The sequence below is a fragment of the Mustela erminea genome, chromosome 10 (genome assembly GCF_009829155.1).
Source record: "Mustela erminea isolate mMusErm1 chromosome 10, mMusErm1.Pri, whole genome shotgun sequence".
NCBI lineage: Eukaryota > Metazoa > Chordata > Mammalia > Carnivora > Mustelidae > Mustela > Mustela erminea.
Genome location: NC_045623.1, coordinates 3,457,554 through 3,484,153, shown reverse-complemented (window position 1 = coordinate 3,484,153; position 26,600 = coordinate 3,457,554). Strand labels below are relative to the sequence as shown.

The window sequence follows — 26,600 nt, the reverse complement described above, 5'->3', positions numbered from 1 at the left end:
TCCTCAATCCATTTTGAGTTTATTTTCATGTGTTGTGGGAGGAAATGGTCCAGTTTCATATTTCTGCATGTGGTTGTCCAATTTTCCCACCACCATTTGTTGAATAGACTGTTTGTTTTTTATTGGACATTCGTTATTGCTTTGTCGAAGATTAGTTGACCATAGAGTTGAGGGTCTATTTCTGGGCTCTCTATTCTGTTCCATTGATCTATGTGTCTGTTTTTGTGCCAGTACCATAGTGTCTTGATAATGAAAGCTTTGTAATAGAGCTTGAAGTCCAGAATTGTGATGCCACCGACTTTGGCTTTCTTTTTCAATATTCCTCTGGCTATTTGAGGTTTTTTCTGTTTCCATATAAATCTTGGAATTATTTGTTCAATTTCTTTGCAAAAAATTAAGGTATTTTGAAAGGAATTGCATTAACCATGTAGATTGCTCTAGGTAGCACAGACATTTTCACAATATTTATTCTTCCAATCCAGAAGCATGGAAAATTTTTCCATTTCTTTGTGTTCTTCCTCAAATTCTTTCATGAGTACTTTATAGTTTTCTGAGTATATATTCTTTGCCTCTTTGGTTAGGTTTATTCCTAGGTATCTTATGGTTTGGGTGCAATTGTAAGTGGGATTGACTCCTTAATTTCTCTTTCTTCTGTCTTGTTGTTGGTGTAAAGAAATGCAACTGATTTCTGTACATTGATTTTATATCCTGACACTTCACTGAATTCCTGTACAAGTTCTAGCAGTTTTGGAGTGCAGTCTTTTGGGTTTTCCACATAAAGTATCATATCATCTGCAAAGAGTGACAGTTTGACTTCTTCTTTGCCAACTTGGATGCCTTTAATTTCTTTTTGTTGTCTGATTGCTGAGACTAGGACTTCTAGTACTATGTTGAATAGCAGTGGTGATAATGGACATCCCTGACGTGTTCCTGACCTTAGCGGAAAAGCTCTGTTTTTCTCCATTGAGAATGATATTCGTGGTGGGTTTTTCATAGATGGCTTTGATGGTATTGAGGTATGTGCCCTCTATCCCTACACTCTGAAGAGTTTTGATCAAGAAAGGATGCTGTACTTTGTCAAATGCTTTTTCAGAATCTATCCAGAGTATCATATGGTTCTTCTTCTTTCTTTTATTAATGTATTGTACCACATTGATTGATTTGCGGATGTTAAACCAAATTTGCATGCCAGAAATAAATCCCACTTGGTCGTGGTGAATGATCCTTTTAATGTACTGTTGGATCCTATTGGCTAGTATTTTAGTGAGAATTTTTGCATCTGTGTTCATCAAGGATATTGGTTGTAATTCTCTTTTTTGATGGGATCCTTGTCTGGCTTTGGGATCAAGGTAATGCTGGCTTCATAAAATGAGTTTGGAGTTTTCCTTCCATTTCTATTTTCTGGAACAGTTTCGGGAGAATAGGAATTAATTCTTCTTTAAATGTTTGGTAGAATTCCCTGGGAAAGCTGTCTGGCCCTGGGCTCTTATTTGTTGTGAGATTTTTGATGACTGTTTCAATCTCCTTATGGATTATGAGTATGTTCAGGTTTTCTATTTCTTCCTGGTTTAGTTGTGGTAGTTTATATGTCTCTAGGATTGCATCCATTTCTTCCAGATTGTCAAATTGGCTGGTGTATAGTTGCTCAGAATATGTTCTTATAATTATTTGGTGTTGGTTGTGATCTCTCCTCTTTCATTCATGATTTAATTAATTTGGATCCTTTCTCTTTTCTTTTTGGTATGTCCGGCCATGGGTTGATGAAACTTACTAATTCTTTCAAAGAACCAGCTCCTAGTTTCGTTGATTTATTCTATTGTTTTTTGGGTTTCCATTTCAATGATTTCTGCTCGATCTTTATGATTTCTATTCTCCTGCTGCGTTTAGTATTTCTTTGGTGTTCTTTCTCCAGCTCCTTTAGGTCCAGGGTTAGGTTGTGTATTTGAGACCTTTCTTGCTTCTTGAGAAAAGCTTGTATTACTTTATATTTCCTCTCAGGACTGCCTTTGCTGTGTCCCACAGATTTTGAACTGTTGTTTTTGTTTTTGTTTTTTTTTAATTTATTTTTTATTTATTTTCAGCATAACAGTATCCATTATTTTTGCACCACACCCAGTGCTCCATGCAATCCATGCCCTCTCTAGTACCCACCACCTGGTTCCCCCAACCTCCCACCCCCCCCCGCCACTTCAAACCCCTCAGATTGTTTTTCAGAGTTCACAGTCTCTCATGGTTCCCCTCCTCTTCCAATTTCCCCCAACTCCCTTCTCCTCTCTAACTCCCATTGTCCTCCATGCTATTTGTTACGCTCCACAAATAAATGAAACCATATGATAATTGACTCTCTCTGCTTGACTTATTTCACTCAGCATAATCTCTTCCAGTCCCGTCCATGTTGCTACAAAAGTTGGGTATTTATCCTTTCTGATGGAGGCATAATACTCCATAGTGTATATGGACCACATCTTCCTTATCCATTCGTCTGTTGAAGGGTGCCACAGGCTTGCCACAGTTTGGCAACCATGGCCATTGCTGCTATAAACATTGGGGTACAGATGGCCCCTCTGTACAGACAAAAGGTTGATATCCAGGATCTATAAAGAACTCCTCAAACTCAACACACACAAAACAGATAATCATATCAAAAAATGGGCAGAAGATATGGACAGACACTTCTCCAATGAAGACATACAAATAGCTATCAGACACATGAAAAAAATGTTTATCATCACTAGCCATCAGGGAGATTCAAATTAAAATCACATTGAGATGTCACCTTACACCAGTTAGAATGGCCAAAATTAGCAAGACAGGAAACAACATGTGTTGGTGAGGATGTGGAGAAAGGGGAACCCTCTTCCACTGTTGGTGGGAATGCAAGTTGGTGCAGCATCTTTGGAGAACAATGTGGAGATTCCTCAAGAAATTACAAATAGAGCTTCCCTATGACCCTGCCATTGTACTCCTCAGTATTTACCCCAAAGATACAGATGTAGTGAACTGTTGTGTTTTCATTATCATTTTTTTCCATGAATTTTTTCTATTCTTCTTTAATTTCCTGGTTGACCCATACATTCTTTAGAAGGATGCTCTTTCGCCTCCATGTATTTGGGTTCTTTCAAATTTCCTCTTGTTATTGAGTTCTAGCTTCAGAACATTGTTGTCTAAAAATAAGCAGGGAATGATCCCATCTTTTGGTACTGGTTGAGCCTTGATTTGTGGCCCAGGATTCCATGTGTCCGAGGGAACAATGTGTATTCTGTTGCTTTGGAATGGAATGTTCTGAATATACCTTTGATGTCCATCTGGCCCCATTTGTCATTTAAGGCCTTTATTTCCTTTTGATCTTTTGCTTGAATGATCTGTCCATTTCAGTGAGGGAGGTGTTAAAGTCCCCTACTATTATTGTATTATGGTCAATTTGTTTCTTTGATTTTGTTATTAATTGGTGTATATATTTGGCTGTTCCCATATTTGGGGCATCCATATTTAAAATTGTTAGATCTTCTTGTTGGACAGACCCTTTGAGTATGATATAGTGTCCTTCCTCTTTTCTTAATTATAGTCTTTGGCTTAAAATCTAATTGATCTGATACAAGGATTGCCACCCCAGCTTTCTTTTGATGTCCATTAGCACATTAAATTGTTTTCCACCCCCTCACTTTAAATCTGGAGGTGTGTTTGTGGCTAAAATGAGTTTCTTGTAGACAACATATTGATGAGTTTTGTTTTTATATCCATTCTGATATCTTGTGTCTTTTGATTGGGGCATTTAACCCATTTACATTCAGGGTAACTATTAAGAGATATGAATTTAGTGCCATTGCATTGCCTGTAAGATGATTATTACTGTATATTATCTCTGTTCCTTTCTGATCTACTACTTTTAGGCTATCTCTTTGCTTAGAGGACACCTTTCAATATTTCCTGTAGAGCTGGTTTGGTGTTTACAAACTCTTTTAGTTTTTGTTTGTCCTGGAAGTTTTTTATCTCTCCTTCTATTTTCAATGATAACCTAGCTGGACATAGTATTATTGCCTACATGTTTTTCTCATTTATTCCTCTGAATATATCATGCCAGTTCTTTCTGGCCTGCCAGGTCTCTGTAGATAAGTCCACTGCCAATCTAATATTTTTACCATTGTATGTTACAGACTCTTGGCCTGAGCTGATTTTAGGATTTTCACTTTGTCACTAAGACTTGTAATTTTACTATTAGATGATGGGGTGTGGACCTATTCTTAGTGATTTTGAGGGGGCCTCTCTGCACCTCCTGGATTTTGATGCTTGCTCCCTTTGCCATATTAGGGAAATTCCCTGCAATAACTCACTCCAATATACCTTCTACCCCCCTCTCTCTTTCTCCTTTTTCTGGAATCCCAATTATTCTAATGTTGTTTCATCTTATGGTATCACTTATCTCTCAAATTCTCCCCTCGCGGTCAGTAGTTATTTGTCTCTCTTTTGCTCAGCTTCTTTATTCTCCATCATTTGGTCTTCTGTATCACTAATTCTCTATTCTGCCTCATTTATCCTAACCATATGAGCCTCCATTTTTTATTGCACTTCATTAATAGCTTTTTTATATCAGCTTGGTTAAATTTTAGTTCTTTTCTTTCTCCAGAAAGGGCTTTTTTTTCTCCAGACAGGATTTCACTAATGTCTTCCATGCCTTTTTCAAAACCAGCTAGCACCTTGAGAATCCTTTTGAATTCTAGATCTGACATATTACCAATGTCCATATTGATTAGGTCCCTAGCCTTAGGTACTGCCTGTTGTTCTTTTTTTTTTGTGGTGTTTTTCCTCCTTGTCATTTTATCCAGATAAGAATATATGAACGAGAAAATGAAATACTAAGAGGGTGGCAAAGACCCCAGAAAAATGTGCTTTAACCAAATCAGAAGAGACCCCAGGGCGGGGAGAGAAAGGTGGTAAAAAGAAGTTTAAAAAGTTTAAAAAAAGAAAAAGAAAAAATATATATTTGACTGGTGAATAGAACAGAGCCACCCACTTAATTTTGGAAGTATTTTTGTCTCTTAGAAGAAACTACCTCCCAAAATTTTAAGGAAAGAAAACCTTTATATATTTATACAAAAATAAGGGTAAACATGATGAAGGGTAGGAATATGACTGTAAAGATAAAAATTAAAAAAAAAATTTCTAAAAAATGGAGTTGATAAATTGGTTGGAAAAAAAAAAAAGAAAAAGAAACTGGAGAGAATTTGCTCGTGATGGAGAGTAGAACAATGCCCTGTGCTAGATTTAGGGTATATTTTGATCTATTAGAAGTTGTATCCCAAAATTCTTAGAAGAAAAATCCCTTTGTGTATACAAAAAATCAGGTTAGATACAATTAAGGATAAAATATGACTACAATAATGAAGATTCAAAAAGATTTTTTAAATGAAATGTATTGTTAAGATAAACTAGTTTAAAAAAGTTAAAAGAGGAAAGAGTAAAAGTTAAAAAAATTAGAATAAGTAAAAAATAAAGTTAAAAAATTAATTAACATTGCAAGACTAAAGAATCATGGGGGGGGGCATGAATTCCATGCTTTTCTTTCCCCTCCTCTGGAATTCCACTGTTCTCCCTCATAAATGAGGTTGGTCTTGGCTGGATTTCTTGTGATCTTCTGGGGGAGGGGCTTTTCCAGTGATTCTCAAGTGTCTTTGCCTGAGGTGGAATTGTACTGCCCTTGCCAGGGGCTGGGCTAAGTAATCTGATCCGGTTAGCTCTCAGGAGCTTTTGTTCCATGAACACTTTCCTTAGATTTATGGAGGATGGGAATGAAAATGGCAGCCTGTCAATCTCTGGCCCAGAGGAGCCGAGAGCTCAGGGCCCCACTCTTCAGTGTGCTCTTGGAGAAAAACTCTCAATCACTCCTGTCTCCCTGGCCTCTGGTTGCACTCTGAGCTCACCCGGCCTGTGATGAGCATCTCTGTCTCTGGCACACAGCCCCATTTGGAGTCTCCAAACCCAGCAGATCCCTGCTGCTCTTCCAGGGGGGTCTCCCCAGATCTGTCACTTTGGGGGTCCCTGCTCAAAGAACAGTGTCCTAACTGTGCTATGGATCACAGTTTAAGATAACCCTGAGTTGAGAGCTCACTCCTCAGCTCCTTCTCTATAGCGAGCTTCCCTGCTCTAATACTTGTGAGCTCTGTGATACTCAGACACCCCCAATCTTTCTGTGACCCCGTGGGTCCTGAGACCACACTGTCTACCACATTGTAGTTTGCTGTTCCAATGTTGGGGTCATAGATATTTACAGTTGTTAGTTTTTCTTGTTGGATAGACACTTTAAGTATGATATAATGTCCCTTTACATCACCTACTACAGTCTTTGATTTAAAATCTAATTTCTCTGATACAGGAATTGCTACTCCAACTTTCTTTTGAGGTCCGTTAGCATGATAAATTGTTCTCCATCCCCTCACTCTCAATCTGGAGGTGGCTTTATGTTCAAAATTTGTCTCTTCTAGACAGCATATGGATGGGTCCTGCTTTTTTTATCCAATCTAAAACTGTGTTCCCTTTTATGGGAGCATTCATCCTGTTCACATTGAGAGTAACTATTGAAAGATATGTTTGTTGACTGTTTCCTTTGCTGTGCAGAAACATTTTATCTTGACCAAGTCCCAAAAGTTCATTTTTGCTTTTTTTTTTTTTTTTTCCTTTGCCTTTGGAGACATGCCTTGAAAGAAGTTGCTGTGGTCGATATTGAAGAGGTTACTTCCTATGTTCTCCTCTAGGATTTAGATAGATTTTTGCCTCCAATTGAGATCTTTTATCCATATTGAGTTTATCTTTAAAAATGAATCTTGGAATACTACATCCAAAACTAATGATGTACTGTATGGTGACTAACATAAATAAATAAATAAATAAATAAATAAATAAATAAATAAATAAATTTAAGTGTCATCATTACTCATTACTTTAGTATGTGTAAAGTCCCTGTTTCTATATGTTGTCTCTGTAAACTTCTGGTCTATATTAGTTTTGAGGCCTTTCTTCTTTTATAGAATTCCCTTTAATATTTATTGTAAAGCCATCTATGAGAAGCCCATAGTGAATATCATTCTCAATGGGGAAAAGATGGAGAGCTTTTCCCTTAAGGTCAGGAATGTGACAGGGATGTCCACTGTCACCACTACTGTTCAACAGTCTTAGCCTCAGCAATCAGACAACAAAAAGAAATAAAAGGCATTCAATTTGCAAAGAAGAAGTCAAACTCTCTCTCTTTGCCAATGACATGATATTTTATGTGGAAAACCCAAAAGACTCCACCTCCAAATTACTAGAACTCATACAACAATTCAGCAACATGAAAGTATAAAAAATCAATACACAGAAATCAGTTGGCATTTCAATACACTATCAATGTGACTGAAGAAAGAAAAATTAAAGAATTGGTCCCATTTATGATAGCACTAAAAAACATAAAATAGCTAGGAATAAACCTAACCAAAGAGCTAAAGGATCTATAGTCTAGAAACTATAGAACACTTATGAAAGAAGTTAAGGAAGACACAAAGAGAAGGAAAACATTCCATGCTCATGGGCTAGAAGAAAAAATATTATTAAAATGTCTGTGCTGCCCAGAGCAATTTATACTTTCAGTGTAATCCCTTTCAAAATACCATCAACATTTTTCACAGAGCTGTAAAGACAATCCTAAAATTTGTATGGAACCAAAAAGACCCAGAATCATCAGGGGATTGTTGAAAAAGAAAACCAAAACTAGGGGTATCACAATGCTAGACTTCAAGCAATATTACAAATCTGTGATCATCAAGACAGCATAATATTGACACAAAAATAGACACATAGGTCAATGGAAAAAAATACAGAGCCCAGAAATAATCCTTTAATTCTATGGCCAACTAATCTTCAACAAAGCAGGAAAGAATATCCAATGGAAAAAAGAGAGTCTCTTCAATAAATGGTGCTGGGAAAATTGGACAGCCACATGCAGAAGAAAGAAAGTGGACCATTCTTTTACACCATACACAAAGATAAACTCACGTGTTTAAAACATTTCACGTAATGTTGAAAAATGTTCAACATCACTAGTTATCAGGGAAATACAAATCAAAACCACAATGAGATACCATCTTACATCAGTTAGAATGGCCAAAATTAACAAGACAGGAAACAAACAAATTTTGGAGAGGATGTGGAGAAAGGGGAACCCTCTTACATGGTTGGTGGGAATGCAAGCTGGTATAGCCACTTAGGGAAAACGTATGGAGTCTCCTCAAGATGTTAAAAATAGAGTTACCCCTATGACCCAGCAATTGCACGACTAGGTATTTACCCCAAAGATACAGACATAGTGAAAAGAAGGGGCATATGTACCCTAATGTTCATAGCAGGAATGTCCACAGTAGCTAAACTGTGGAAGGAGCCAAGACACCCTTCAACAGATGAACAGATAAAGATGTGGTCCATATATGCAATGGAATATTATTTAGCCATCAGAAAAGATGAATACCCACCATTTGTATCAACATGTTTGGAGCTGGAGGGGATTATGCTAAGTAAAATAAACCAAGTGGAGAGAGACAATTATCATATGGTTTCATATCATATGGTTCCATCATATGTGGAACATAAGGAATAGCATGGAGGGCATTAGGAAAAGGAAGGGAGAAATAAAGAGTGAGGAATTAGAGGAGAGAAAAACCATGAGAGACAATAGACTACAGGAAACAAACTGAGGGTTTTAGAAGGGAAGAGAGTGAGGAGATAGGTTAGCTCAGTGATGGGTACTAAGGAGGCTACATATTGCATGGAGCACTGGGTATTACATGCAAATGAATCATGGAACACTACATCAAAAACTAATGATGTACTGTATGGTGACTAACACAACATAATAAAGTTTAAAAAAAAAAGAATTAACCAAGATTCATGAACTATTTGTAGAAAGTTCAGGTATAATTTTCAAAAAGTTTTTGCCTGAAGGAGAAAGAAATTTGAGGATGAGTTGGGGCAATGTCACAAGGGAAAAGGAAAAGGAGACCAATAGAGGGATGGAATATGCATTACCCTGGTAACTTGTCTGGACCCCAAAGAAAGTCTAAGTTCAAGTTCCAGCAGAGCTATATAGGATTTGTCTGAGAAATGGTGTCAGAGTATGAGGCAGAGCCGTTTTCTTCCCCCTCCTCCTATCACCAACCATGTGACTAGCATGAATTTGATTTCCAAAATCTCTAGGCATCAAGAGAATGAATAGTGGTGGAAAAAAAAAAAATTCTGGGATGCAAGTAGGCAAGGAAGAGTCTAGAATGGGATGGTGAACAAATTTCTTATTTTAGTTTTTCATTGGAGAAGCAGATGGCAAGGAGAGTAGTTGGGGAGTGGATTGCTCTAGTCTGGAGATCCCAGAGCAGGCAACTCAGTTGGTGTCAGACGTCAGGAGGTGGAATTAGGGGAGAGGACTCAGGCTTCTGAGTCCCAAGGCAGAGGGACCTCCCAGCCCAGAGGTCAAAACCTTTGCTGAGAAAACTCAGTCACGTGGACAGGCCCAGGAGGACCAGGAGCTGGAGGAAGAGTTTGGTCATTTGCTGTCCACAACTGTGCTCTCCTTGGCCCAGGGTCCTTAGCAGCAGCCTTCAGAGGACTGACTGCTGCCCCCTCCACAGCAGCCAGAGCCCCCCGAGGGTGGCTGCAGCATCCTGAGCCTTCTGAGGGCTGGCTGCAGCAGCCAGAGCTCTCATGTCTATGATGGTGGGACCTGTGTCGCCTGTGGTGGCTCGTGCAGTAGCTGCCACCCCCAGAGCTATAGCAGCTGCAACCCCCGGAGCTAGAGCTGCAACAGCCCCCAGAACTGACACTGTATCAGGAAGAGACTGGAGGGCACTTTGTGGGACACTTTGGGAAGCACTTGGGGGTGGGGCAATTGGATGGGCCCTTGGGAGGGGGCTGGCACTGTTGCTGATTCTGCTGGCAGGACATCTTGGCAGGCAGGTTCAGGAGCTGAGGGAAAGTCACACAGCAAGTTAGACCCAGGACACAGTTCTCCCTTGTTTTACCATTTCTTTAACCTACATTTTAAAAAGCATGTACAAGATAAGCCATGGGGTAATTATCTCTAAAATAGTTGTCAATGCTCTGACATTATCTCATTTGATGCTTAGGAACTTCTCATAAAACAGACATGGTGACCTTCTCTAAATAAAGCACAGAGGACGGCTATATCAACAAAGTAATTCAGTGACTTTAAGTGGGGAAGGCAAAACGTGCGTTCACAAATTGTGACTTGAGTCCATGCTCTGCACACTGCCAAATTCTGAAAATACCCCACCTTGGAGCCAGGTCAGAGTGACAGTGCTCTTTGCTGAACAAGAAATAAGGGTTTCCTTTTGGAGGAACTTTGCAGCTGGCTTTTCAACAGATATATATTATTATCATATATTATATGCTATGTATAATATCATATAAATTACCTATACCATATAATTATATACAATACATATACATACATTTATATTTGGGTTAACCAGCTTGTATGATGATCCTTGGCATATATATACATATATATAAAACAGGTTACCCAAATCATTCTAGAAATGTAGAAGTGAGGCAAGACCTAACTGTGGGAAGTTGGGATATGCTATATACCCTTTACAGCACACAGCCTCCTTTGTTTTCCACACCTTAGCACCATAAATTTCAATTTGTTTTTCACTATCCAACTTTGGGGCTTCTGGTGCAGTTGCTCAGACACCCCTCCTGACCTGCTAGCGACATGTGCTGGGGGTAAGATCCATGCATGTCTAGATTTATGCTTCCTCTTTTCTACTGTTTGAGAGTCACTGTGACTCCAGTAGAAACTTTGGGCAAGAGACAAGGTTGATTTCACCAAAGTAAACTCTTCCTTCTCAAAGGAAGAAACTTTTAACTTACAAAAAAAACTGAGAAACTTAAAAAGATATAGAACTGATTTTATTTAAAGCACAGACACACTAATCATCTTGTTGTCTCCTATCTCTCCTGTCTCATAGCTCATCTCCCTTCTTCAGAATTTCTAGACTTTCTGTCCCTCTCTATCTACCCTGCTCAAGGCTCTGCCCTACCTTCCCTTTGCTGTGGTCTGAGCTCCCTCTGTGGAAGGCTCTACTCTCAGTCCCAAGGGACACTTACCGGTGCACAGGCAGCACTGGGTCTGTCAGTACCTCAGGAGAGGAGGGTATGGAGGTGTTCTGACCTGAAGGCCCTTTTTCCTGGCCTTGGGTTTTGCCCTCAGCCTGTGAGACAGGACCTGGGCATGACAGGACTGCCACCTCCTGTCACCCACATGTTCCTGTGACAGGTGGTAACTGGCTGCTCCTTCCTGCCACCTTCCACAGCGCTTGGGGCAGCTGCTCCCAGCTGGTAATAGGACCACTTAGAAATGGGGTAGAGGGTAAATTCTCACATCACCAGCCACCTTATTTTCCTCAGTGATTCCTGACTCTCATTCTCTTTCTTGGGTCTTGGTCCCCCCTCACCTTCCCCTTCTCCCTCCTGCAATGTTAATTCATTAGCTCTAGGCCTCCTAGATTGAACAATGAAACAAAGATGCTTCCAAGCTTTTTCACATATGTTCCTTATCACTTTGCCATTGGGAATGTGCATTTGAACAGGCGTCTGTGTCTGTGTCTGTTTCTAAATGTCTCTATGCTCTAGGTGTGTGTTATACTGAGCTCACATTCCAAAACTGATGTACCTCTTAAAATCAACTCGAGCTGGGAAAATTATTTAGGAGTTAGGTTTGGGACTCTGATGTCAGACATGCTGGGCATGAACTCTAACTCTGACACTATTTATATAACTTAGGGCAAATCTTTTAACCTCTCTGCCCTAGTCTCCTCATCTGTGAAATGGTGACTCTGATAACCTCTGCTTCATGAGTTCGTTAGAAGTGTTAAATGGGATAACATACCTGAAATTCATACAACTTTGCTTTGCACAGTTTATGCACACCAAAAACCATCATTGTCATCATCATTGTCATTTTCCTTAATCAACTTCTTTTTTTTAATTTGTATTTTTCATATTTTTTTTAATTTTTTTATTTTTTATAAACATATATTTTTATCCCCAGGGGTACAGGTCTGTGAATCACCAGGTTTACACACTTCACAGCACTCACCAAAGCACATACCCTCCCCAATGTCCATAACCCCACCCCCCTTCTCCCAACCCCCCTCCCCCCAGGAACCCTCAGTCTGTTTTGTGAGATTAAGAGTCACTTATGGTTTGTCTCCCTCCCAATCCCATCTTGTTTCATTTATTCTTCTCCTACCCACTTAAGCCCCCATGTTGCATCACTACTTCCTTATATCAAGGAGATAATATGATAGTTGTCTTTCCCTGCTTGACTTATTTCACTAAGCATGATATGCTCTAGTTCCATCCATGTTGTCGCAAATGGCAAGATTTCATTTCTTTTGATGGCTGTCCTTAATCAACTTCTATATGCATGCTGTGGCAATCAACAGATTTTTTTCTTTTTTGGTCAAGTGCAGCATTTGCATAAGACTTCAGAATTTACAGATAGTTTTTCTATATGACTTAGGCCATCAGCATAAGACCTATAACATGCAGACACGCGTGGTGAAGACCTTAACCTGCAGAGGTCTGGCCATATGTTGCCTGAGAATGTGCTTGGCTCACACAGGTAAGTCTTATTCAGGGGCTGAGCACTGATTCTTAAGGTAATTGGCCTGAGGGTTCATATGGCTGGTGCCTCTAGCACTGTGGTACTCAAAACTATCCATCAGTTTGATTAAGATCTGGGTGAGAACTTAATAGCTTATTAGGAACTTTGTAAGGACTTGTCTGCTTGCCTTGACTATTTGGTGTCAATGACTGATATTCAACTTATTAAGAGAAAAAGTTATTAAGCAAATGGTTACTTTTTAGTCTTCTCTTATCAGGGATTGGGTATGAGATCTAGAGTGGAAATAGAAGGTAAATTAAAAGTACTGCAATATGTCTCACATTGGAAAGTTATAGAAATAACTGTGATTAATATTTTCTAATTTATTTTGACTGTGTCTATCTATAATCTAGTAGCTGCGTAGTAAATTGTTGAAAGCGTTTAGTTCTTATAGAATCACCGTGCACTTCATACTAAGTTTTATTTTCTTTTTATGTTCCTAAACCAGAAACAAGTAAACTCATGAATCATTTTTACACCCATCTAATTATTTTTTGTAACACACATTATTAGATAATAGTCTTAAAGTAGTAAAGAAAGGGTAGTTAATTATTTCTTAAGCCTGGTGGCCCCTAAAACTATAATATAAAAGGAAAATGCAATGTTTATCCACTTCCAAATAAAACTACTCATGTGGAAAAGAACAACATGTAAACAGATTTGAAAGGGAAATGACAGATTAAGAGTAAAATTATAACATATATTCCATGAGTAAGATTAAAATAGTTGATATGCAATTATATTTTACAAATTAACAAGGAGAAAAAAATCCCAATGGAAATAATACCAAAGAGATAAACAGGCAACAAAAATGTTAGATTTTTATATATAACCAATAAATGTTTAGAAAACCTAGGAAAAAAGACATTTTGTTTTATTCTATCAAATACATGCATTCATATCAAATAGGCAAAGATTTAAAAGTTTTTAAACTGACTAGATGTGGAAGGATAAGGGTGGTATGGATAAAATGTAAATAGGGAATATCTTTTACCTTTCTTTAGGGCAAATTATTGGTCCATTCATTCAGATAATATTTACTGATGAATAAAATGATTAAAGCACAAAATGTACATAAGTTTGACCAGACAACTCCAAGTATAGGACTTCTCTTCTATAGATATTATCACAAAAATGTGAATATCTCAATACTCAAGGATGTTGACTATTATATTTATAATATGAGAATTTGGAAAAACCTCAATACCTATAATAGATTGTAATATAGGCATGCAAAGAAATATATAGTGATTAAAATTACTTTGTGTTTCTATATTTAATCATGAAAAGATATTTCTCAACTGAAGCTGCTGCAGAACACATATATTATACCACGACAATTAGAAATATTATTTAAGGGGCCCCTGGGTGGCTCAGTGGGTTAAAGCCTCTGCCTTTGGCTCAGGTCATGATCCCAGGGTCCTGGAATTGAGCCCCGCATCATTGGGCTCTCTGCTCAGCAGGGAATTTGCTTTCTTCTCTCTCTCTCTGCCTGCCTTTCTGGCTGCTTGTGACCTCTGTCTAATAAATAAGTAAAATCTTTAAAAAATATTATTTAAAAATAAAACCATACATAATAACAACAAAAACAAACATATATCTAAAAATAGATGTCTCAAAAGATGTAGAAGTGGAGAAAGTTGGAAAACTACTGAAAGACATTAAAGTCTGCCACAGCAAATAGAAGGAGATGTCATGTCCATGATTTGAGGACAACATTGTCTTAAAGACGTCAGTTCTCTCTAACTCAATCTTTGGATTCCATGCAATTCCAATGAAATCACCACAGGAACTTTAAAGGAATTTTACAAGCTGATTCTATGATTAACATAAAAGAACAAAAGTCCAAGAATAGATAAGATACCCATGAAGAAGAACAAAATGTGAGAACTTGACTCACAAAATATCAAGCAATATAAGGTGGTTGAAATGAGGACCATGGGCTATTGGTGAAAGAATGATGTCAGAGGGTACTGTAATTAAAAATCAACTTGCATACATAATAATACTTGAACCATGTCATAGGCAGGATTACAGAAAAGTGGGGTAAGCAATTCAAAAAAGATGGTGCTATGCCAACTGTTTATCCATTTGGGCAATAAGTTAATACCACTACCTCACATAATAAACAAAAGTCAGTTCCATAATTGGGAAGACCTAACGTGGAAAATGAACATTTATTAAAAATTTCAAGAATTATTTTATATAATGACCTTATAAAGATTTAGTTGAGAGGGGTCACCTAAATAATACAAACAAGTGCATGTCAGAGACAAATACAACATAAGCAGAAAGGAGAAAACATTTGGTTATACAAAAATCAAATCGTCTTTCATTAAATAATGTCAGAAAGAGTGAAAATCTAAAATATAGATTATGAGAAGATAGTTGCAACACATAAAATTGACAACAAGTTAGTATATAAATAACCTTACAAACCAATGAGAAGAAAGCAAAGAAGGAAAAATGAGGGAAAGTCACAAGAAATCGATTCCCAGAGGGGGAAAACTAAATAACCAACAAGTTCTGAGAAGGCTTTCCAACCTTAAGAGGAATCAGAGAAAAGCAAGAAAAAGCCATTATGGTATCCAATTCCAAACCCATTATATTAGCAAGAAATTAAAATCTTGACAGTATTTATTATTGTAACCACTGTTGAAGGACAGAAATTCCCATAACCTATGGTAAGAATATGCATTTGCATGACTTTGAGGAGCAATATGGCAATATCTAGTCAGGCTAAAAACAGACAACTTGAAGACCCACCAATCCCACTCCTAAATCTATGGACTGGATACAAAAAGGTATGTGTGAGAATGTTCAAAAAAGCAGGATTATTTATAGAGCTGGCAGCAAAACAAACATCCAGCTGCAGGTGAATGCATAGGTAAAGTGTGAGTACTTTTACATTAGAATAGCATACAATAGTGAAAATAAATGAAATGAGATAGAGTCAGCTATATCTATGTAGGTAAGTGTAGCAAAGACATGGGGTATGTTTTCACATTTAGAAAGTTAAAAATACGTTATAATTTAATGCTAAATAAATTATAAAGAAAATATAGTTTAAATACAAATAAATTCTATTGAAGTGCAAGTGGATGTTATATTTTTAAAATTTTATTATAAATAAATTGTAAGTTAAAATAAATACAGTAAGGCATATAAAATACACAGGAAGGAAAAATAAAAAATATGGAATAGTGAACATCTCTAGGTAGAAGAGATATATGAGGGGGATGGTTTTAGTTATCTTTAGAATGTTTTATTTTTTAAATTTGAATAGAGAATATATATACCATTGTTCATTATACTATTAAACATCTGTATAAAATATTTTGTTTAAAAAACTATACACAAAATTTTATACATACTTATAAAGTAAGGTATTAGTTCATTATACATCATATATATTAAAATATTCAAAATTTGCCTTTGTATTTTGTCTTACAAAACATCTTTTTCTTTCTTTCTTTCTTTCTTTCTTTCTTTCTTTCTTTCTTTCTTTCTTTCTTTTTAAGATTTTATTTATTTATTTGACAGAGAGAGAGATAGCGAGAGAGGGAATACAAGCAGGGGGAGTGGGCAGAGGGAGAAGCAGCCTTCCCACCAGGCAGGGAGCCTGATGCGGCACTCCATCTTAGAAGCCTGGATCACGACTGAGCCACCTAGGTGTCCCCAAAACATCTTATTTCATATGTATGTATTTATATCTATTTTTCCTTGAGATTTCTTTAGCTATGTTTATACTAGGAATTTTTTTTCTATTCTGAAATAAAATAAACACTTGGCTCTAGGTACTTTTTCCTTTATTACTTAATTTTCCCCAAAATGTTTAACTACTTAATCCCATGGAACTCATCTTTGCATATGATGTTAAATGAAGATTTATATTTCCTTTTCAATTAAGCAAATTCCCTAGCTCTATATATTGAACAATAATCTTTCTCCTATTGATTGACACCTGCTTTATCACATTTTAAATCCTTGTATGAATTCTTCTATTGTATTCAGTTATCTGATTTTCACCAGTCTCAAGTATGGGTCTAACTGTGTAAGTCACAGACAGAGAGGAGTACTTTGCCAGTCTGGGAATTGTGGTAGGTGGAGAAGATAACTAGACTGCTGAGAGACAAAAGGAATAAGGAATTTCCTAGTATTAGGACCTCAGGACCCTGTTCTCTTAATTCTTCCCCAGGAAGGAGCTGGCTAGATGTCTGCCTGAGTTCAGGGATTCCCAAAGTCATACACAGGAAATGGTGAGTAAATGAGATCAGTTGTGTCACCTAAGCAGGTCCCTCTGCAAGTGTGGGTCAAATGATGTACTAACACTTCCTGTGACCAAACAGCCATCACAGTGGAATGAACAACTGGTCTTGAGCCATTTCATCCCTTGTCTAAGAGAAGATTATGGAACTAGGTGTGACCTTAGAGTGATCTACTATGAGAAAGACATCACTCACATTACAGATAAGGGGAAGACACTAAAATGATGTCCATGAGAGCAGGAGACAGAGACAAATCTGCTAACTTGTGGGATCCATCATCAGAAGAAAATTACACCTGCATGTGAGACTGTTCCCCTTCCCCCAGTGACCATGCAGTGGTCAGAAGTGTGTTTAGAAAGTTAGAAGAAACAACAAATGTCAGGCAGGGAATGGGGAGGACCAGGCTCCCTTCACATGCTGTGATCAGTCAACCCACAGAACTGACAAATGTGCCATAAGACCAAGTCTGGCATTGTGACTCTTTCTCACACTGGATATCCTAATTTCCAAACTGAGACTGGGTTTGTGCTTCAAAATAACAAATCACAGGGCACCTGGGTGGCTCAGTTGTTAAACGTCTGCCTTCAGCTCAGGTCGTGATCCCAGGATCCTGGGATTGAGCCTCAAATTGGGCTCTCTGCTCAGCGGGAAGCCTGCTTCTCCCTCTTCTACTCCCCCTGCTTGTGTTCCCCTCTCTCACTGTGTCTCTTTCTGTCAAATAAATAAAATCTTAAAAAAAAAAAAAAAAGACAGATTACTTTCCTTTATTTGGAAAGAGTTGTAAAGTCACTAGGTCTTCCTGGACCTTTAGGAATTAGAAGATCATTCCAATAAACACATCAGCATAGTAGTTTTTTAAAAATATTTTATTTATTTATTTGTTTGACAGACAGAGATCACAAGCAGTCAGAGGTGGGAAGCAGGCTTCCTGCTGAGCAGAAAGCCCGATGTGGGGCTCAATCCCAGGACCCCGAGATCATGACCTGAGCAAAAGGCAGAGGCTTAACCCACTGAGCCACCCAGGCATCCCACAATAGCATAATATTAAAAAGTTCTATTTGTGTGACAACTATAAGCTAAGCTTGGTTAATCTGATGGTTCTAGTCAAACTGTTTAACATCCACCTGCTTAACGAAGTACTTAGGGGAGCAGAGAAGGCTTTATAGAAGGATGATATTTTAAGTGGGCCTTCAAGGAGGGAATAGAATTACAAAATGTCCAGATGGCAGGGAAGGAATTGGACTTCAGACAGTAGAAGTAATGCTGCTAAGAGTAGTGATGGTGGCAGTAGTTGTGGTACTGAGAATGGTAGTAGTAGTAATAGTAACAGCAGTGCCAAAACGATAGCAATAACATTAGGAGCTACCCTTTATTGAGGATGTAAAATGTTCTAGATACCAAGCTACAGATAGTAAATTCTACGACTTCACAGATAAAAAGGCATCAAGATGATAAGCAAGTCTGAGTTCACTCGATGTAAAGTGAATTGTTCAGTGCGGCAGGGGACTGAGGTTTCTTGGGGCACCATGAAGGGCTAACTTTAGAAACTAAGTTGGAAACACTTTCTATTAGGTCTTAAATATAGGACTTAAGAAGCATGTGCTTTATTCTGTACAGAGCCCCTGCTTCTCAGAAGTAGAGTGACAAGTTTATACATGTGGCATAGGGACTGTGTTTGAAGGAAAAGCGTATTGAGGTTTTAGTGGAAGCAGAAGAGGAAAAAAGAGGCAAGATTTGCTGGAAGGTGAATGTAACAGCAATTTTTACTTCTGGATGTACCTGGACCTAAATGAAGTACAGGAGAGGTGAGCAGGAAATGTGTATTTTCAAAATATGTCTATTTTTTCTTCTTTTGTTTTGTTAATATGATTTTTGTCTTTTTCTTTTCTGTGTGTGTGTATGAATGGTAGAGGAGGAAGGATATTTGGTGGGTAGATTAAGAATAGCAGAATGAGTACACAGAGGAAGGGGAATATGCAGAGATGGAGTTAAGGTCCCAAATGTGACCAGAAACTCAACATTTATGTTTACAAAAAGACACCAAACACTGAATCACAGCAATCTGCTTCAGGGCCTGGTACAAAACAGAGTGGAAGCATTTGTCTTTCATACTCTACCTCCATTAACCTCAATTTAGGCCAGAGTGCTCCTCTGGCCCCTGAGGTACCAAGGCCACTGCCTGCAGAGGACAGGGTAGAGGAATACAGTGGCAACCCAAGTAGGAAACAATCATTCCAGAATCAGATGTTGAGTAGATTCCCAGTTTTATTGTTTCACATCAGTGAGACAGCACTGTGTGAGAAGTTGTGACATAGAATTGCTTAAGGCTTTGACATGGGAATAGAATTCAAGGCCAGCACACAGGGATGCAGGAGAGGGTCAATTTCTAGACCCCAGGGTTGCCATATTGTCTTTGCATGTTCAGTCTTCTCTGGGAATTCTCAGACTCTGAGGCAGGCCTAGCAGAAGAAAGATGATGTTCTCAGCAGTTTGTGCTTCCAGGTCTGCTCTCCTTGCCTCAGGGTCCCCATCAGCAGCAGCCTCCAGAGGACTGACTGCTGCCTCCTCCACAGCAGCCAGAGCCCCCCGAGGGCTGGCTGCAGCATCCTGAGCCCCCTGAGGGCTGGCTGCAGCAGCCAGAGCTCTGGTGTCTACGACGGTGGGACCTGTGTCGCCTGTGGTGGCTCAGGCAGCACCCGCCACCCCCAGAGCTACAGCAGCCACCACCCCCAGAGCTACAGCAGCTGCCACCCCCAGAGCTGGAGCCACAGCAGCCCCCAGAGCTAACACTGCAGCAGGAAGAGACTGGGGGGCACTTTGGGGGACACTTTGGGGGGCATTTGGGGGTGGGACACTTGGGAGGGGGCTGGCACTGCTGCTGGTTCTGCTGGCAGGACATCTGGGCTGGCGGGGTCAGGAGCTGAGGGAGAGAGTTACACAGTCAGACCAGGACCCAGAGACCCCCTGCCCCACTCCTTCCTGTCTGCAATTTCATTTCCAGTGCCTTTATTTGATGAACAGTTTAAATGGAGTCCTGGTTAAGCCAACAGAGAAACTTTAATTATTTCTACCAGTTCTCCGAATGCTCTCATATCATCTCTGAAGTGCTTCATCTGTTATATAATTAGAGAACTGAAGTCAAAATATGCTAAGGAAAAGTGCTCAAAATCAAACATCTAGAGGAGAAATTCTACAGCAAAAATCACGGAAATACTTAATCTAAGCAGCAGTTTAGAAATGGAATTGCTTCTTTGGGGAAAACAGTCATTCCCTCTTGGAGAACTTTCTAGATATCCCGGTCCAGTAGGGACATAGAAGTTCACACCCGCAAAGGACATTGGAGATTGGCTGGAAGAATGAGCTGAGGCAAAAGATAACTTACTGTAAACTGGGACTTGCACCAGGCCTCTGACTGGTCCCAGTGCTCTGGTATCCTGCACACACTCACCTCAAACTAACACCTCAGCATCAAGATTTGAGTTGTTCTACTCTAACTCTGAAGCCCTTTTGTCTGAGTGCTTAAATAAGTCAGTCAGCTGTGATTTCCTCTCTGCTGGCTGAGTGTCCCTGTTCCCATCTTTACTTTTCCCGGGAGGGATAGTTAACGCTTTCAAAGATAAGCCTCCCTTTTGACAACAGTTGCAGCTTGGTAAGGTGGTAGATGCTGCAAATTCTTCCAACCAGAGACCAACAACTACAGATCAGTTTGTTTTTTCTAGAGTACTGTCAACACTCACACAGTTGCTCCTGCTCATGTTCCCAGCCTTCCTTGCTCCTTGCCCGTCCCTCAGTGTCCCTGTGGCTTGTTCTTTGCTAACACGAACCCAATCTCATCCTCTACTCACTGTCACCCCCCCCCCTGCCAACACACACACACACATGCACTGCAAAGGCCCTAATCCCCCCTGCCCCCTGCCCCCTGCCCCCTGCTCTGGTCTGAGCTCCCTCTGTGAAAGGCTCTGCTCTCAGTCCCAAGGGACACTTACCGGTCCACAGGCAGCACTGGGTTTGTCAGCACCTCAGGAGAGGAGGGTATAGAGGTGCCCTGACCGTGAGGCCCTTTTATCCTGGCTTTGGGCTCTGCCCTCAGCCTGTGAGACAGAACCTGGGCATGAGGGGACTGCCTCCTGCCACCCACATGGTCCTGTGACCGGTGGTGACTGGCAGCTGCTCCCTCCCTGCCTTCCTCCATGGGAACTCAGGATAGCTACTCCCAGCTTGTAATAGGGCTGCTTAGAAATGAGGGTGTGGGTTTATTCCTACCACCAATTGCCACTCAGGACCCTAGCCTCTTATTCTTGGATACCATACTCCCAATCCCAACATCCTTTCTTTACTCCCAAATGTTAATTTAGTGATTACAATCAACCTGGTTTACACCAAATTTAAAATTATTCCTTCATGCTTTATTCCATGCTGGTAATCGTCACTGGTTAAATATTGTGTTGTGTATGGTTTTAACTTTACAGAAATGGCATAATACTTGAGACTCTCATCTACACTTGCTCTCTTCTTTAAACATTATTTTTGCGTATTATTCAAGTTGATCTGTGTAGCTGTCATTTATTCATTTTCACAGCTTCATAGTATCCACCTTATGAGCACAGTGTGATTTTGATATCCTGTTCCTTTTAGATGAGCATTGAAGTTGTTTGCACTATTTGCTGTATAAATACTTCATCTATGGGGATTTGTGTGTGTGTCTACTTGGTTAAATGTTGAAGAGACTCTCCAAGTTAATCATCTATAAGTAGATGTTAAATTTTCAATTATACCCATTCCTCTAATTTGCTCTTGCCAATTTCTGTTTCCACTTACGGTTTATAAGAATCACTCTTTTGTACATTGTTGCTAAACTTAAATAACTGCCATTTTATGTACATTAACTAATGTATCCTTATACTTTAATATGTGTTTCTTGTGTAGTAATGACCAGGAACATCTTTTTATGTTTGCTGGTCATTTGGTTTCCTTTTCTATGAATTATCTGTTCTTTTAAAAAAAATTCTAGTTGTCTCTTTTTGTTAAGATCTGTAAGTTCTTCACATATTCTGGTTTCTAGTACAGTATTAGTAAATGATTTGTGAACATCTTTCATCTTGTTTGCTTTTAATTGTGTAATTTGATGAGCAGGTATTTTGTTTTTAGTACAGCTCTATCTGTGCAACATTAACAATGTTATTTGCCCTTTTCATGACTTTAAGAAGTCTCAACCACTCATAAGCTCAGAAACCTGAACTTTTCTGTTTCCTTTAAAAAGTTGTGAAAACTCATATTCTGTTTAAAATTAAGGTTTTCTTTAACACAGAATGGAATTTTTTATACATTTTATATTTATTTTAACCTTCTTTTCTAAATGGGTAATCAGTTGTCTATCATAATCAGATATTTCATTTTCCCCACTAATTTGAAATACCTCCTTAGTCCTGACTGAGTTTCCACATTTGTGTAGCTCTGTAACTGGCCTGATCATTCTTTTCATTGCCAATTTGTTTATCCCAGTGAGGCTATTCTGCTGCCTGATTACTGTAAGTTTGTAATCAATTGTGATATCGCATAGGTTCCATAACTTTGCTCCCCTCCCCCCCGCTTAAGATTGTGTTGGTAATTACAAGAACTTTGCTCTTTCATATAAAATTTAGAGGTAGCTTGTCATATGCCATAAATGAAAATAAAGAAAAAGAAAATATCTTTAGAATTTTATAGAAATATCACTAAATTCATTCATTTATAAATGAAGGATTGTAAGATTTTTTTCATAATTTTCCTTTTGAACCATCCATGAATATGGTGTATCTCTCTTTTGGTAGTCCACAATGCCTTTCATTAAAGTCTCCACATTTTGTCAAAAACATTTTACACTAATATTTTAAACACTATATTTTGCTATTTTAAATAACAACTTTTACAATTATAATTTTAAATTATTTGTTTCTGGTAAATATAAATCTAAATTATTCTTTTTCTGATCTTTTATCTTACAACTTTTCTAACTCTTCCTATTATTTTTATTTCTTGTAATCATTTGTATGTACATCATTTTCTTTATCACATCTTTTCTTTCTCCTTGGGTTACATACTTAGAAGCTTAATTGCTATATAAAAGCATCATGCTCATTTTAAATTTTAATTTGTATATGTAACAACTATGTGTTGAATAATGAATCAACAATTTTTTTTTCCACCCAGATGGTTATGGCAATTTATATTTCCAACCACTTACTAAGACCCATTTCTGATTATCTTCAACAATACTGAGTTTTGTTATCCATTTTAAGTTTTTTCCAGTTCAGTATAAAGGAATAGATCTAATAGAACTCATTCCTGAAAAGTCATCATTGTTTTATATGTAGTTCTTTGGTTATTTGTATGCATAAACAGAAAACAATACATTTTAAAATCTCTTAGTCATTTATATTTCTTTCTAAGCTATTTGTTCATGTGCTTTGCCCATAGTTTTGTAAATAGTTTTATTTATTTTCAATAAAATTGTAATAGCTTACTGTTTATTATTAATTTTAATTTTCTATTACTGACCTATGTATTTTATTTTTCCTTTATTGGTTAATTTTTCCATCTTTTAAAAAAATGATGTGTTCTGTCATATAGAATTTTTTTCTATGTGGTGAAATTTGTCAGTATTTTTTTGCCATACTTAAAATATTTTACCTGACTACCTGTAAAAGAATAATTAGGAGCATATTCTAGTAATTTTGGAGTATTAATTTATTGTCCCTACTATAGAGACTTACAGTTACTGGCTCAGAGATACTGAGTCTGAATTACTTCTTTCGAGGGCTTAGCATTTTTCCCTCCTATCTCCAGAGATTATGAGAGCCTGACAACATAAGAAACATACTCTCAAAAAACTCATCTTTTGCTAGTACACATTGTTTATATTAAAATGATATCCAAACCCTTGAGATCCTGTGCCAGTCTTCAATGTTACATCATGCTGCTATCTTGTCACCTAAATCCAAGTCAGATTGATTGATGTTTTGGGTCCTGATCTTTGTGGAGTCAGGACACAGACAGAATAGCTTCTAAGTCTCATCATGCTTGGAATGAATGAGTTGGGCTCCTGAATCAGAACTCCCTATGTGAGCCAGCAATCAATATCTTGAACAACAATTACATTAAATACATTCTTTGCAACTCTATGAGCTACACCCAGATAACTCACTGGCCAATTTCTGCAGGGTGATAAGGCTAGAACACACTAATGTGAATATCTCAGAGTGAGAATTCTGATGATAATGGCTTAAGTCACAATCAAAGTGAAGTTAATGCTAGTATTAATGAATAGATTTTTAAACTCAGTATCCATTAAATGCATAGTGCTATATTAGAGCTGATGAGGAATATAGAAATGTAAGACTCAAGCTGGGGATTTAAGGAGTGTTTATTTAAATGTATTTGAGAGAAAAGACTCATACAGGCTATCACATCAAGTTCCATTTGAACAACACAGTTTTAGAAATGCATGGATTATGGAATAAATCATGGAAGCTTAACAGGTAGGATAAATTCAAAGTAGAAAAAATAAGCTATTTTAGCTTAAGAATATTTTTAAAGGGAGATAGCAAAACCAAAATTGGAGGTATGGCAAGGGTACTATTGAAAAGGCCTCAACCACCAATCAGTAGAGATTGGAGCTCATCAAGGACCCAGGGGACTCTAAGAAGAAACATCCTTAATGGTCTTGGGTAATTATTCCTGAGGGAGAGGGGTAGAATTCAATGAGGATTAGAAATCAATGAGGAACTGAAACCTATGGAGGAACAGAACAAACGGGAAACATGGCAGGCAAGAGGCAAAGCAATTCGGGGGGGCACCTGGGTGGCTCAGTTGGTTAAGCATCTGCCTTCGGCTCAGGTCATGATACCAGGGTCCCCACATCTGGCTCCTTACTCAGTAGGGGGCCTGCTTCTCCCTCTCCCTCTGCCTGGTGCTCCCCCTGCTTGTGTGTGCTCTCTCTCTCTGTCAAATAAATAAATAAAATCGTTTTAAAAAAACAATTCAGAGAAGGCTGGACACCAGGGGGTACCAGATGCTGAAAGGAACATGGTAAGATATACAGATGTGTATTTATGCACACTCACATACGCATAGTCACATATGTTGTCTCTTTCATTGTCTCTGTAATATCTCTAAATAGAAGTACACATAGACACACACACACACACACACACACACACACACACACACTCCTCAACCACATAATAGTAGGGTTCATACCACAACAATAACCTAGATATTATGGAATCAACATCCACTCAGGGTCTAGGAAATCCCAGAGTTCTTCCCAAGACTGGAGGGCAGTAGAATTTCTTCATACAATCTCCCTAGCTTTTATTCTTTCTCATCTAATAAGTGGTTTAGTTATTTAATAACCTTGCACAGCCATAGATGGGGCTCTTGTTGTCTGACTTGCTATCAACCCAGATATTAACTCTGGCCCTTTTCTTTATCCCCTAAAAATGTGAGAATATCAATATTACTTCCAAGAAAATCCTGTGTTTATATAATTGAATTGAGAATAGGAGTTAGGAGAAGCTTATGAAACAGAAAGAGACAAAAAGTTGTATGATGTATTACCTCTGTTCTTAAATGTCCTCTGGCCTCCACGTCACTAGGGGTCTTTCCCTTGGTTGTTTTATGCTGGGCAGTGACTACCCTTCTACCGTCTCACTATTTCCATGCTGCCTTTCCTCTTTTTCCTCTGTGGATTTCACTTCAGCCTTCCCACATGACCCCTGAAAATCTGAATTCTCAGTCTCACTGGCAAGGTCTTCCCTCTGTCCCTCCTCTATAAAACCTTATTCCTGATTCACACTGTCTTATTAAAACCTACCCATAATCTCAACAAAACAAAAAGGGTCTTGTATTTTCCTAACCAGGTTCACTTTCTTTAAAATACAATTGTAATTAAATAAATGAAAGAAAGAAAGAAATAATGTGTTGGCATTTCTTTAGAGATTATAGCACGTTATAAACTCTCTACTAGAAACTTTCTTTGCGTTAGCTCACTGACTCTCAAATAAACATACACCCCCACCAAGATGTACTTTTTATATTATCTCTATTATAGGTGGACAAAACTGAGAACAAGAAGGATGAGGTAGTTTTCACAAGGTCATAGAGATAATAGGTGGCAGAACCAGGATTCTTTCTTGGGTCTGACTCCTAAAGTAGTTTCTTGGTTGCTAAGGCAAACGTACATATCTGCAGATACACACACACACACACACACACACTCACTCACTCACACACATATAAGGTAATAAAGAGTTAGAGGATTCTATGAAACTTGGTTAAACTAGACTGAAACATTAAATTAAGATATGAGAGGCAAGAAAATAGACTTTGGAAACTCAAGCTCCAAAACTGAGCCAGGCATGTATCCAGCAGGGACAGTGGGAGAGTAAGGTGGGGGATGATTACAGTTATTCTCTCCCCACTTTTTCTAAGCAGCCCTATTACAAGCTGGGAGTAGCTATCCTGAGTTCCCATGGAGGAAGGCAGGGAGGGAGCAGCTGCCAGTCACCACCGGTCACAGGACCATGTGGGTGGCAGGAGGCAGTCCCCTCATGCCCAGGTTCTGTCTCACAGGCTGAGGGCAG

At 38.5% G+C, this 26,600-nt stretch overlaps 1 long non-coding RNA gene across 1 annotated transcript; it reads right to left on the bottom strand.

Moving 5' to 3' along the window:
- Nucleotides 1–19,217: 19,217 nt before the first annotated feature.
- On the bottom strand, nt 19,218–21,057 carry LOC116567622. The gene is made up of 2 exons (XR_004276279.1): nt 20,964–21,057; nt 19,218–19,897 (listed from the first exon to the last, which is right to left on the bottom strand). It is a non-coding gene; the product is annotated as an uncharacterized LOC116567622 (long non-coding RNA).
- Between the last annotated feature and the right edge of the window lie 5,543 nt (nt 21,058–26,600).